At 42.6% G+C, this 15,821-nt stretch overlaps 1 non-coding gene across 1 annotated transcript; it reads right to left on the reverse strand.

The window, feature by feature from the left end:
• Positions 1 to 15,270: 15,270 nt before the first annotated feature.
• Positions 15,271 to 15,352, reverse strand: trnas-gcu (transfer RNA serine (anticodon GCU)). The gene has a single exon. It is a non-coding gene; the product is annotated as a tRNA-Ser (tRNA).
• Between the last annotated feature and the right edge of the window lie 469 nt (positions 15,353 to 15,821).

Consider the following 15,821-nt stretch of genomic DNA (forward strand, 5'->3'; position numbering starts at 1 on the left):
ATACTTACACTTGGTTTAATATTTCGTCTAACGCCTTATTTTATTCATAAGTTCAGAATTGTGAGGGGATGGGATGAAGAGACATAAAAGGTTTATTGAACAGATCAGACACAGCAGGAACAATGCTCATCAACTCAGGAAGAAGAAATATGCTGTGGCCTGGGGGCAACAAATGACACTGGGCCCAGCACAGGTGGCTGTGTACAGAAGCTGTGATTGCTGAAGGAAGTTGCTAGATTTTATACAGTTGGCAAGTCAGTGATCACGCTGGATGATGGATCGTTGCATGATTCACACACAGCAGAAATTTGTGAAAGAATGAAATGTTTGTTTCATTGGAGACATTTTCTGTAGTTCCAATTCCGATTGACTGTTTGAAATACTGATCAGATTCTTGTGTGAAGTGTTAGGTTAAAATACTCATGAACAACCCCACTGGATAAGCCTGTGCTTCCGATCTGTAGGTTTTTTTTTTCTTTCGATGTAAATTCATAGAAAGACAAGATGGAATGTAGGGCGGAAAGAAAAATGGGTTCTTTCTCATTTCATCAATTTCATCTACAATTGAATAGAACGGTTGCTTTCACTCTTCATTTCGACTTTAATGTGGTGTCGATTATTTGTGAATCTCCCGTGCAGTGAAGGGCAAGAACAAGATTCTCGATCCAGTGTATACCAGAGTGTGTGCTGCAAATAAAAACTGCTAGAGCGGTACATAAAGTTAGCAGCCAGGGTGTGACTCGAACCTGTGAATGTGAAGCACAGCGGTATAATTAACCACCACTATAATCCCGCGGTCCCCTCTGCACATTTTGTAGAGGGGTGACATATGACCACACCATTGTGCTTCTGCCTTCACCAGAATCATAATAACAGCAAATTCCAATAAATAGCCATGCTGGTCAGAATGAATAACTCTCATTGATACATTCTGAGTCAGAACTGAGTCAGAATGAAATAGGAAAAAAAATTTCTTTCATATTTACACGTACATTTGACTCATAATTTCTTCCATCACTTTCTCTCTCACGTGAAGAAGCAGCCATGGAAAGGGAAATAAGGACGATGTTGTCGCTCAATGGCCTTTCTCATTTGGCTGAACCTGAATTGGATTAAATCGCAAGAACCGCTGATTTGTTCGTTTCATTTTAATTTTGTTGAAACCTCACAATGTTCATTAATAATCAGAAGTGAATTAGATATATCTCATTGGAACGATTAATGTTGTATTCAAATTTGCTCTGACTTTATTTCAGCTTAAGGAAAATACTGCTAAGAAAAACAGAGGGTTAAAGTGCAAAAGAAAACCCACCAGTTTTGTTGCTCGTTGCTTTGGCAAATTTCACAGAGTACTACATGGATCAAACATCATGGTGTTTGTTCTCACATCCTGAACGCATGTGATGAAAGCAGGAAGTCGTTCTCCAAGCAACTGCTCACTTCCTATTCATTATGTAATATCTTCCCTTCACAATAAATAAAAATCCACTCAGTTCCATTTACAATGCTTCAGGTGGAATATTATGCCAAATCTTTCAAAATGCAGAGTTTTGGAACCGAATCTTATTCAGCTGCACACATTAAAGGAATTTCTTTACATTTAAAGTCAACTAACTTAGACATTGTTTCCCCACAACTTCCGACCGACTACACCCCATCCCTACACCTTTACCTACCCCCACGCTGTGTCTCTCCTTGTGAAATTTATTCCTTGTATGTCAACAAAAGTGCCTTTCCAAATATTTTGAAAACCAGATTCTCGGAGTGGCAGTGATTCTGTTCTCATCATTTCTTTCTCCTTCAAAGGTTTGATTAAAGGTATTGAACACCTGATATCTAGATGTTTACTTACTTGAAAGATGGAATTTTCCAACTATTTACTCTGACCAATCATTTCCTAACCTGCAAAAAAAACCATTAAGTCTTCCTTGGTTAAATGATAACTGTTCTCAGTTTTCCAAGAAGACAAGTGAATAAAATCTCATCTTCAGTACACACCCATCAGCATCTTCTCGAATGGCTTTACACCCCAGTAAACCCCGTCATTATTAATTCATGGAATCACAGAATCCTACAGTGCAGAAAGAGCATTTCAGTCAATCGGGCCGGTATCGACTCTCTGAAGAGCATCTCACCTCGACCCACCTCCCTTCCCTATTTTCATATATTTCACCTGAAGAAGGGGAATCCCTCCCCCTTATGATTTCAAATAAACCTGTTGGAGTATAATCTGACGTCCTGTGAATTCTGACCTTACCCCCACATTACCCATGGCTAATTCACTTAACTTACTTAATTCACTCCCTGGACACGAGAGGGCAACTTAACTTTGCCAATCAACCCAACCCTCCCTCTGAAAACCAGTGCGAATTACTGAGACAATGTTCCATCATACTGAGTAAATGCTGTGTCATTTTGTAATGGTTTTCTACCCTGGTAACAGCCTCATCAGAATAAATGAACCCAAATTCAATGTAACGAAACGCTACTCTGTCCTTTGCAATTTCATTCGTGCTGCGGGAAATGTTTCTGCACTCATATTTGAATGTGTTTACGTTGTTTCTTCCTCAGCTTCCTGCTTCTAGTAAACACTTCAATCCGGAACAAGTCTGTCAAATACTTTTCGTTCCAACACAGTCACAAGGTGAAGTTTGCAGAAGGCACGTGTTTGGCCGTTCACTGACACACAGCCTTCCTGAGAGCTGCAGTCTTTCCCCACCTTTATTCAGGCAGCACTGTCCTTCCTGTGACAAGCCCCATCTAGAATAGAAGGACAGGTATCAATACCCGCACTTGGGAATGGAGCGACAGTTTTAAAATATTTACACTGTCCCCAGCGGAGAATTGAGCCCTGTGACAGGCGGGGATACTAACTACTATACGACCGAGAACAAGAGTGTCAAAGGAGGCCCTTCAACCAATTGTGGCCACATTTCTCAAATACAACTGCCTAATGAACTGAATCACATTTCACAATTCTTACCCCACAGCCTTACATGTCTTGGCATCACAAGCTCACATCTGAATATTTATTCAGTTTGTAAAGGTTTCTGTCGCTCTGAACAATGCAGACAGTATATTCCAAATTCCAACCACCCACTGGCTGATAAAGCTTTTCGCACATCTTCGCGACTGCGCCACTCAGTTCCTCAGATTCTGAGTCTGGGAATTGGGACTATGTGGCAGCAATGGTTACTGCCTTGTGTCGGGAAACTGGTGAAGTAGCCAATGTTAAACTGCATTACGATTGAAGCATACATTTCAACAACACTGGCACTGTCCCCGGAGTTTTTGATGTTTTGGAGAAATCTTCTTATCTCAGCCTTCCGCATATTAATGATGGAATCACCACAGCTTCTGGGGGAACCGACATTAAACGGTCAGCCCATTCTGAGTTCCCACATATCTGCCACTGTTCGCTTAGCACTGATATTGTGCATTTGGTGCTCTGCCTAATGTGTCCTATGAGATTGTACTAATTGCATGCTATCAACGCCCTCCTCTGTGGACTGCCGTGATCGTATAGTGGTTAGTATTCTGCGTTGTGGCTACAACAACCTCGGTTCGAATCCAAGTCACGGCAGTAATTTCTCTATCGGCTCCAGCTCTAGGGAAACACAAAGGAATCAGTCCTTTGGACAAGGTGATGAACTTTCCCCTTCAAATTCTGCTCGCTCACATCTCTGTATTTCATATGTCAGAATTCAAATCCACCCGTTCTCGGAGATTTCACTCCCTACTACGATCACTAACTGAACTTTTCATCCCACAGCCCCATTACATTAATTTAGAGATGCCAGTGTTGGTCTATGGTGTAAAAAGTTAAAAACCACACAACACCAGGTTAGAGTCTAACAGATTTAACTGAGCACTAGTTTTCGGAGCGCTGCTCTTTCATCATGTGGTTGTGGAGTCATTTCCTATTTCATTAAGGCACTGCAGAATCTAACACTGACTCTCACATTGATACCATTCAGTTTGTGCTTCTGCGGTCACCGTTGCTGGTTGAACGTGCCCCAACTCCACCATCAGGACCTGAAGACCAGTTGATCCATTTGGTTACGGTTGTTGTGAGGCCAATCCTCAGGTAGCAGCTTTTACTGATATGGACTTGCGATTATGGGCAGTCAATCTCAGGAAAATGATTCAGGACAATATCGAGGAAAAGCGACTGCTTTCAGAAAGATTACTTTCACGGGTTTTCCGCAATGGCCGGGCACTGTTACCACTGAACTGTTAACTCAGATATCAAGCAAATGAACCAGGGACCCGGGTTTGACTCCAAACATGCCAAATGTTAGAATTGGGATACAATACATGTCTGGAATTACGAATCTAATAACACCTATAAATACATGGCCAATTGTTGAAAAAAAACAAAACCATCGTGTTCACTGACGTCCTTTGAGGAAGGAACCTGCCATTCTTACCTGGTCAGGCCTCGATGTGACTCCAGACTCACTGTAATACGGTTGAGTATCGACTACCCGCTGTGTAATTAGGGATCGCAATCAATACTCCCGAGACAGCGACGCCCTCATTCTGTAACAGAATAGACAAAAAGTTAATTTAGCTCTCGCTAGAGTACTGTGTGCAGTTCTGCAATTCACAGTATAGCAATGATGTGATGGCACTGCGAACGTTGCAGGAGAGATTCACTGGGATATTGTCTGGGCTGAAGAGTTTCAGTTATGAGGAGAGATTGGACAGACTGGAGTTGTTTGTCACCAAGCAGAGGAGATTGGAGAAGACATGACTGAGATGTACAAAATAATGACGGGTATGGATAGGGTAGACTGTAGGAACCGTTTGTTATTGATGGAGGGATTGAACAACGGGGCCAACAGATTTTGGGAAAAGGCAGAAAGGTTTGATTATATGTGCGGAAACGGTCAGAGAGGCGGAAACTCTTTTAACCTGAAAAAAAAATTCAGATATGAATTTGTGATGCCATACATATCAGACTATGGGCTAAACAATGGAAATCTTGTTTCAGGTAGTTAAGCAGTTGTGTTGGACAAGTGCGGCCACAACAGGCTGCAGGGCCTCCTTCGATTTTGTTGTCTTCCACAGTATCGTGTTTAGTGTCCCCGTCTGTCACTGGGCTCAATTCTCAGCTGGGGGTATCGTAAATGTTTTAAACCTGTCGCTCTGTTCCCCAATGAAGGTTATTAATGCCTGGCCTTCTATTCTCGATTGGTTATGTCACAGGAAGGACAATGCTGTCAGAATCAGCTGGGGAAGGACTGCAGCTCCTGGGGAGAGAGTGTGTCAGTGAAAGTGCAAACACGTAACTTCTGCAAATTGCATATTGTGTTTGTGTTGCAATGAAAACCATTATATAGAGTTGTTCCTGACTGTGTGTTTATATAAAGCAGCAATCTGAGGAAGAAAACAGAGTAAATCCATTCAGATCTGAGTGCAGAAACATTTCCAGCAGCACTAATGAGGTTGTAAAGCGCAGAACTGCGTTTGGATGCATTGAGCTCGGTTTGAAGGCGCAGCTTGCTTTCACTCGGCTGAGTTGCAAGTGTATAAAGCCATTAAACATGATACGGATAGTGTTCAATATGATGGTACATTTGCTCATTGGTTCGCACTGCTGGTAAGTCTGCAGGTTAGGTGGATTGGCCGTGTTAAATTCGTTGATGTGTTCAGGGAGTGAATTCAGTAAGTTAAGTGAGTTAGCCATGGGTAACGCAGTGATAAGGTCAGTAGTCACACGATGCCAGGTTTCATTCCAACAGGTTTATTTGAAATCACAAGCCAGAGGCATGCCAGGATTGAGACAGGAGCTAGGTCTGGTTGAGATGATGTTTCCAATGTCCCTGCAGACCTGATCGGCTAAATTGTACTTCCTGCATTGTTGGGAATCTGTGATTCTATCGGAGAGGACACTGCCAGCGCTTACTGGGCTGCTAAGACATTAGAGACGATGCTGCCGGCGTGTCGTGGGGATGAAATTTTATTTATTTGTGTGTTGGAAAATTGGAAACTGAACCAAGGAAAACCGAATGGAAGTTTTCCAGAGTATTTGAGGTTTGGAGAGAGTAAATAGTTGGTAAATGCTCTCTTTCAAGTTCGCAAATTTCTGAACGTCAGGCTTTCAAAACCATCGATGTCGGGCAAAGAAATAATAAGAGCAGAATTTCTGTCACTCTGAGAATCCATTTCCAAATATTTGGAGAGACACATTTGGAGACACAGAAGCAGTGAGTCACACCATGAGAGAGACAGCCTGTGGTAAATGTGTAAATGTGGGGTGTGTTTGGGGGGGCGGGGGGAGGTGTGTGGGCGGTGGAAGTTGTGAGGAATCAATGTCTAATTTGGACGAATTTAGATGTGAAGAAATATCGGAAACGTATGCAGCTGAATAATATTGAGCAAAGAACCATCAGAGTTTTGAAAGATTTATATTAATATTCTACATGAAACATTATAAATCGAACTGAGCAGATTTTGTATATTGTCAAGGAAAGATCATGAATAGGAAGTGACCTGTCTCTTGGAGATCCATTCCTGCTTTAATCCCACGCCTTAAAGATGGAAGGACAATCGGCATGATGTTGGGTTCATTGGATACCCACTGAAATCTGCCAACGTAACTGAGCATCAAAACTGGCATCTTGTTTTGTAGTTTAACCTTCTGTTTTTCTCAACAGTGTTTTCTTTAAGCTGAAATAAATTCGGAGCAAAATTGAATGCAACATTAAACATTCCAATGATATAAATCCAATTCACTTCCGATCATTGCAATGAACAGAATGAAGTTGCAGCAAAATTAATAAAATGAAATGAAGAAAACTGCATTTCCGGAAATTTTACCCAGTTCAGATGCAGCCATATGAGAAAGCCCATCGAGCTAAAACATCACCTTCACTTCTCTCTCCATATATACTTCTTCACGTGAGAGAGACACTGTCTGAAGAAATTATGCGTCAAGACTAAATATGCGTGTGAATGTAACGGCAATTTCATGTTTGCTGGTTCATTCTGAGACAGTTCCGACTCGGAATGAATCAAGGACAGGTATTCCTTCCAAGGACGAGGTCAATTCTTTGGGTTTTGCTGGTATTATTATTCGCTGAAAGCAGAAACATAATGGTGCGGATTCGATTCCTCTCAGGGAATTTCTTATCCCCTGGGTGCACCATATGTAATCTTGATGTGGTCACATGTGAGCCCCTTTGCAATGGGCTGAAGTGGCCCGGAGGTGAAGGCGACGGGTTGGTCTTTCATTGTGCATGTGTGGATTTGAATCCTACTCTGGCTGTTACTTCCATCAAAAACAGCTGTGGTTTTCGTTTGTGCCTCGCATCTTTAATACACATTGGATGGAGAATCTTGTTCTTGCCCTTCATTGCACCGGAGATTTGTGATAAATCGAAACCTCATCAAAGTCGAAATCAAGCAATTTGTTTCCGTTGTAAGTTAAATTGGGATAATGAAAAGGAGTGCAAACGTTTCTTTCCTCCTTTCATTCCATCTTGACTTTCTATGAATTTACATCGAATGAAAGCAATACAAATAAGGAGAGATCAGGTGCAATATTTTATCCAGTTGGATTGTGAATTTTAATGTAACACACCACACAAACTTTTGATCAGTATTTTAAACAGTCAATTGAATTGGAACCGCAGGAAACTTTTCCAATGAAATGAGCCTTTCATTCTTTCACAATCTTTTGCTGTGTGCATCACACCGGCATCCATCATCCAGCGTGATCACCAAGTTGGCAACAATGTTAAATCCACCAATTTTCTTTAGCAACCACAACTTCTGCACCATACACATCTGTGGTTTGCCCAGTGCCATTTGTTGTCTCCAGGCCACAGCACATTTCTTGTTTATGAGCTTATGAGCCTCGTTCCTGATCTGTCTGATCAGTTTGAGAAACCTTTTCTATCACTTCATCCCATTCCCTCAAAATTCGAAACTTATCAACAATGTAAGGCATTAGACCAAATGATGCAGTAGTGGAAGTCGGCCATTCAGACCATCGAGTCTGCTCGAACATTCAATGATCTCATGGCTGATCTGATAATCTTCAACTCCATTCTCTTGCATTGCCTCGACAAAGCGTTATCGTCTTTCTGATCTGTCTGGCACAGTTTGAAAATACACAACAACTCAACCTCAACAACAGTTTCGGTAAGGAGTTCCACTGTTTCACTGCCCCCTGAGCAAAGAAATGACTGCTCATTTCTGAATTAAATAGGCAAAATCTAATTCTGAGTTCATGTCCTCTGGTGTTCTCCTCATACCAGAGGATAAACCACCTGCCCATAACTACCCTGTCAAGATCCCATGAATATTGAACGTTTATAAATGTTATCATGGGATTATACAGGTCCCCTCCGCCTCCTTTGTTCCAAAGAGAATAATCCCAGCCGAACCAATCATTCCACGAAGCTCCGTTTTCTCCTGTGTTGACAATATATCAGAGGTGGAAAGATTACAGTGAATGCGTGGAAATACGTTTGCAAGCAGTGGGTGGCTCAAATCTGAAACACAGTGCATGCAAGGATCGGAGAGGCAAAATCCACATAACTTTCCGAAGTATTCAGATGTGAATTTGTGATGCCGAGACATACAAGGCTCTGTATCAAGTGATTTAAAAAGGAGTTCGGATAGTTAAGTGATTGTGATTGAGCAATATAGGTACTCAGTTACAAGAATGGGTTATTAATACTTGTCCTTCCATTCTCGAACGGACATGTCAGAGTAAGAACTGTGCTGTCTGAATCAGCGTGTGGGAGTGCTGCTGCTCCCGGGGAGACACAGTGACAGTGACTGTGCAAACACGTGACTTCTGTAAGCTGTACCTAGAGTCGGTGTTGGAACGAAAATCATTAGGTAGTTTTGCTTGTAGTGAGGTGTTTACTTATAGAAGGTAGCTCAGGAAAATATACATTCTACTGCCCTTTCCCCACTCGCCCATACCACTGAATACCGGCACTATGTAGGACAATTTCTCTCTGAGCACCATTATCCAGTCCTCCTTGGCCCCCAACACTTCCCCATATGGCACAATTGCACGAAATCTCAGAAGATGCAATGCTACTTGTTTACGATGTCTCTCCTCACTGTGTAAAGTTCCAGTGATTTATCTGCCTCTCACTCAATTTAGCAAACTGCATTTCCTGCTCACAGTGTGATCTCGTCAAGACTGGGGAGAGAAAAACAGAATGGGTGACAAATGCGAGTACACCTATGTTCTGTCTGCAAACAGAAAAAAGAACTTGAGCTTCTAGATTCCTGTCACTGCAAATTCCCACTGTGTTCCTATGCCTCCATGTCAGTTTGGTCTGCTGCAGAGCTCCGCATGGCCTGTGCAAGTTGAAAGAGTGGCACGTCATTTCCGAATGAGAGACCGTGCAATCTTCAGTACCCAACATGGAGTTCAATCATTTTAGACCCTGTCCATCTTCTTTCACGTTCCTGCTCCATCTACACATACCATTCATTCCAAAGGCGGATGGTTTGGCTCGAAAATTTCTCCCCAGATGCACTAGACCTGCAGATTTTGTTCCGATATTTCTACATTTCTTTTGATAACTTTATTCTGTTGTGATTGTCAGCCTTTCAGGAAAAGTGCGTTTGGACGGGATTGTGGTCAGAGGAGATTTATCAACGTGGTGCCTGAGCTCGACCATTCCCCCTGCGAAGATAAGCGAAAGTGAGGGCTGAAGGTGCTGGAGCTCAGAGTCGAGAGTGTAGTGCTGGAAATGCACAGCACGTCAGACAGCATCTGAGGAGTAGGAAAATCGATGTTTCAGGAAAACAACACCGACATTCCATTGCCAGCCGATGCCTGGAGGAAGAAAATCTTTTGTTCCACCTTAGGACCCTGCAACCATATGTGGTAAATGTGTATTTCAACAGCTTCCTCATTTCACCTCCCCCAACATTATCCCAATCCCAAGCCTACAGCTAGGCACTGCTCTCTGGCCCCGGCCATCATTGCCCCTCCGAACTACGACCTTCTACCTCTCTTCATCCATCTATCGGTTTCCCAGCTACCTGACCACCAACCCCATTCCCCTTCTTCAACCCCGACTCAAAAGCCTCATTCCTGATGAAGGGCGTATGCCGGAAACATCGTTTCTCCTGCTCCTCGGATGCTGCCAGACGTTCTGTGCTTTTAAAGTACTACACTCTCGCCAATGCAAAGATAGATGAGCTCGACTGGGGCTCTCTATCTGAGAGCGGAGAAAGCTGAGAGAGAAATTGATTAACGTGCACAGAAATGGAATAGATATGTTTGACAGGAAGAAACTTCTTATGGGAAGGGTAAATAACCAAGGTTATAGATGAAACGCTACAGGGAGGATGTTCAGGGAAGATTTAGGAAGAATGTTTACATCCAGAGAGGGTTGTTTGTCTGGAACTCACTGTTTGAACGTGTGGTAAAGCTGAGAGTCATCCAAATACTTCAGCAGTATTTAGTTGAAACACTTGAGGAGCTAGAGCATGCACGGATAAGGACCAGGTACTGGAAGGTGGGGCGAAGATAAACAGATATTTATTGAAAGACTTGAATACTGTAACTTTCGGTGCAGTAAAATGGAGGCTAGCGCAGCTCAGTGGCACAATGAAAGACGTGGTGGACATCTACTGCATTGTTAAGATCGCGATTCACAGTTTGTGGGTTTGATTCCCGCCAGAATCGCAATTTTGTTCAGATTTCAGCTGATTCAATGATTGTTCTGCTGCTTCCCCTCGTCTGGAGTTCTCGTCCCTGCTACTGACCAGAGAAGTTTCCTCACTTTCTTGGTGGTGAGTTTTAAGAAAATCATATCATTTGAAATATGATCAGCCAGCAATCGGATGCGCATTCACAAAACCCACTGCAGATACCCACTATCTTTCAACACAGTTCCCTCCAACGGTTGCACAGAGTGTTTCGATTTATTCAGTGTCTTTTTCCCTTTGGGTGTTAGGTTGATGTAGATGGGCTGGGAAAAGACATTGACCTGTTCGATCAGCCGTAATTACGTCAAATGGCGGGGTAGCGCTGGCGGGTGAAATGGCCCCCTCCTATTCCTCTCAGTCTGTGCTGTTTCTGACGGAGGGTTTTAAACAATAGCATGATGAGGACAATATGAATCTACACCACGGAATACCAAAGTCCTCCCCTTTATCCCACCGCTCTCACAGCTGCTGTTGTAGCTTCAGATCAGACAATGCAGGATTCTCCCAGGTGCTCTTTCAAGCTGCATGCTCCTTCACACAGGTTTCCAACTAGACACATGGAGAAAACTGCCGGTTAGATATTGGGGATTCAGGAACAGATTTCCCCTTTTTCTGACTAGAGTTCTGACCACGGTAATAAACATGAATTTCGGGCGTTCCGCATCTTACTCGAGATTCTTATCACTTTACAATTTAAACTGAAATTCAATTTACTCTTGCATGACATTCTTATGTCTTCAGTATTCCTGAAAACTGTGCATTATGTCCTTGCATGAAGCCATGGTGAAGATTAATGATGAGTGCAGTGTGTTTCATGTTGTCTTTAGGATCTTACAGAAGCATGTTCGTGAAGTGTGGTTGAATCGAATTCTGGGCCGAATTGAAGCCGACCGAGTGAGAAGCCCTGTGATAATGTAACATTTTCTGTAAACAACGCAGCGACCCTTGGAAACCCAGTTTTCATTCAAGTCTATTTTGCACAACATTTCTCTGTATCCCATTAAATCAGTGAGTATTAAAAGGACTCAGTCCCGTTCCTGGTCATTGTGACCAAACGACCAAGGCAATCGATGGCAATGATAATGATGCTTGACATCGACAGGTGCATTCCTACTCACTAGAGTCACATTGTATAACAAATCACGTAAGCAGAGGAGATGATGATCCTTCTGCCACCCTGAGACAGTGCGACAATTAATCCCACGTCGTTAGTCTCACTCTATACCAAAAACCAGTTAGCCAGCGGACTGAGCTAACCGGCTGCCATTTAATGTAAAGCTAAAACAAACAGCTCAGCACATCAACCATCTGTAGCAATTCACGATTGAGTGGGTTGGTTTCTGAAAATTAAACGTACCTTCTGAACAATGAGTGAGGCTATTCCAAGATTGCCTTCTCTGACTGCGCTGGGACATGACTGATGTTCTCTACGATAGGGAAGTGCCAGTGTATGAGTTGGGTAGACAAAGTTTAAAATTACACAATATCAGGGCATAGTCCACCAGGTTTATTTGGAAACACTAGCTTTCAGAGAGCCGCTCCTTCATCAGGTGGGTGACTTTCTGCAGAAAATTGATGTGTGTGTCAATATGCGCGATCTTTTGGAAGATCATCTGGACTTTAACTGACCATTCGTGGTGTCGATGGTACCCATCACTTAGATGTGTTGGTGTTGGACTGGGATGGACAAATTTAAAAATCATACAAAGCCAGATTAGAGTCCAACAGTTGACAACCACCTGATGAAGAAACAGTGCACGGAACACTGGTGCTTCTAAATATGCTTGTTCGATACAATCTGATGCAATGTGATTTTTAACATTGAGAGCTCTTGGTAATGTTTAATTGATCGAAGACAGTAAACAAATTTTCGTTCGTGGAGATGAAAATTTCAAATATTATCCACCTCAGTGTAACAAAAAAAACGTTTGGATGTGTGCTGAATCTCCAAAATGCGCTTGCGCCAAGCAAAAGTTGAACCTGCACCTGCCTGATCCGTAGCCAGCTATAAGAATGGCTGTACCACTGGCCAGATGCACAGCTGAAATTTTACATGCTGCAGAGCTTTGGTGCTGACAATGACATGAGCAATAACAGTAACAGTCACAAGGTAAACAAAGAACAAAGATAATCATCATCAATGACCCACTTCAAATTGTCTTTAAAAAAAAACTACCATTCACAATTTGAGGAGCCAATCAATGAGGTCGCTGCTGATCAAGAAAATTGCAACTTACTTTGCTGCGTTTTCACCCTAATTAGAGGTAAACTCCAGCCTAATCATAACATCACATATTCCCATTAATTTTCAGATTTACATTACGTTAATGACCTGATCGTATTTGCAGGAAACTGAACAACATGAGATGAGTGAAAACATCCTTTCAGTGATATAATCCAATGCAAAGTCGGCCAGAAAATAAAAGATAAAGACATGAAACATTACTCCCATTTCTCTCTGTACCAATGCGTTTTCCTGAGTTGGATATTTGCAGGACTTGTCTTTAGTCTCGAAAGTATTAATTATTTTCTTGGGAAAGTTTCTTCATAAATCAATTAACATCTGAGTTTTGAAACCTATTTTACTTCAGATTAAAATAGTTGAATATCCTTTCCCCCAGCCTAATGTCCCAATCCTCCCTTCCCTTCCATGTAAATACCAGCTGCTCCAGGCAAGGTTGGAGCCCCCAACCTGACGTTCCAATGCTCCTTGCTGTTCCATGTCAACAGCAGCTTCTCCAATTTAAGTTGGAGCTCCCAGTCTGATGCCTCAATGCTCCTTGCTCCATGTCAATAGAAGCGGTTCTGTTGAGGTTGGATCTTCCACTCTCATGCCAAAATGCTCCCAGGTGCTACATGTCATTAAGAGCTGGTCCTTGTGAGGTTTGTGCTCCCTGTCTGATATCCAAATGCTCCCTCCTCCATGTCAATAGAAGCGGTCCAGTTGAGGTTGGATCTATCACTCTGATGTACCAATGCTTCCCGCTGCTACTTGTCATTAAAAACTGCTCCAATTGAGAGTGGAGCTCCCAGACGGATCTCGCAAAGCTCCTTGCTCCATGTCGACTGGAGCTGCTTCAAATTAGGTAAGATCCCGCAGTCTGATGTTGCAATGCTCCCTGCTGCTTCATGTCAATACAGGCTGCTCCAGGTCAGACTGGATTTTCCAGTCTGATGTCCCAATGCTCCCTGCTGCTCCACGTCAATAGAAGCTGCTCCGGGTTAGGATGAATCTCCCAGCCTGCAACCCCAATGCTCCCTGCTACTCCAAGTAAATAAAAGCTGCTCCAGGTGTGGTTTGGACTCCCAGCCTGCTGCCCCAATGCTCCCTGGTCCATGTGAGCAGACGCTGCTCCAGATGAGGTGGAGCTCCCAACCCTTGCAACTCACACACCTCTATACCAACTTAGAAATAGTGCCCACTGACCATTTCCACCAAAGGAGCCATTGGCGGAATATCCGCATCATGTGAATTTAATATTACTTTTCGTCAGCACCGAATCATTAGTTCCAAAAGACATTCTTTCTTAAATATTGTTTATCATGTGCATATTGCAGTCAATCCGAAGTTAGATAATGGTACTAATTGATGTATGCTCAATAAAAATTACATCATGTTTTTCACGTTGAGTAACTGCCACTTAGCAAGGGCAATGTTTGAAATGAAATCACACTTTTATTCCAGGTGAGGGAATGTGGTTTGTATTATTTAAAATGAACTTGTCCACTGTGTACAATGATGAAATATATCTCAATTTCAAAGCAAACTTGGTTACGTTGGCATCCATCTTGACATGTGGTGTCCTCTTCTTTCAACCACACGGGTATTAGAACGAAACGTCTGTTAATGACATGCGTATAAAGACACACTAAATCATTTTTCATGCTAATGCTGCATGAATTTGCGATTATTGATCCACAGTTTAGGTTCAGTCCCTGCAGTGAACATGAACCAGTTGTTCATTGTTCAATGTGATACATCCAGTGTGTGCATAACGTTTTGGAGCTTGCTTCCCACATCTTGTGATTATCTGTGTCTTGTGTCCAGCCTTCATCAATGGCGAGAGCAACGGGCGAGGGAGAGACCAATGTGTAAGTCTCTCCGTATCCATGAATGGCACCCATATCTGCAATTCTCTACTGTGCATTTATAGCCAGTTCTCGGTGCCCCAAACCCCACGCCCTGCCCCTTTTGAAATATTTCCATTATTTTGTGTTGTCTCTCTGTACTCTTCTCACCAAGATGAATAACTTCTACTCAACATGCTCCAGATTTCATTTGACAAAAGAGTCATTAAGAATCCCATTACATAAACATGCCCTTCGCATCTCTTGTATTTTGGTTTTCCTGCATCTCTTTCATATGATAAAAGGTCACAGCAGCTTGACTTGAAAAAGAAAATCACGTTACTTTTCATTATCCCAATGCGATCTACGTTTCAATGCAGTTTAAGCAACTGACTCAAATTATTCTTTGAGATTTTATAATAGCGTCGATGCATATAAATTGACCATTGGTGTTCCAGTTTCAATAAGACAGGTGTGAGCATGCAAAAATAGCAACATTGAAAACAGCGACGAGAGTGAGACGCGAACCCACGCGTGCAGAGCGCAATGGATTAGCAGTCCATCGCCTTAACCTCTCGGCCACCTCGTCACATATACGGGCTTGTGCATGAACTTATAAATAAGTGAATTGCGTAAATTATGCAGAACAGCAGATATTTCTCCCTGGTTTGGTGAAATGCTAAATAGCACAGTACGGTCCCAAGACTATGGTCTGACCTCTGGGTTCTGGGGCAACGGCATTCCCACTGTGACACTCTGCTCACAGTGATCTGAACAAAAATGAAGAAAAGTCTATGTAACAAAGTCTGTTGAATTCTGTGAAGATTTGAAGTCAACGGAATGAAGAACCCGAGAAAGCAGGACGTGTTCCTTCAAGAAAGAGTTGGATAGAGCTCATAAGGATAGTGGACTCAAGGGTTATGGGGATAAAGCAGGAACAGGATACTGATTGAGGATGATCAGCCATGATCATAATGAATGGTAGTGTGGTTCGAAGGGCAGGATTGCCTCCTCCTGCACAGATTGTCTATTGTCTATTAAATTGCCTGTGAGGAATT

This window comes from Hemiscyllium ocellatum, chromosome 38 (genome assembly GCF_020745735.1).
Source record: "Hemiscyllium ocellatum isolate sHemOce1 chromosome 38, sHemOce1.pat.X.cur, whole genome shotgun sequence".
Lineage (NCBI taxonomy): Eukaryota > Metazoa > Chordata > Chondrichthyes > Orectolobiformes > Hemiscylliidae > Hemiscyllium > Hemiscyllium ocellatum.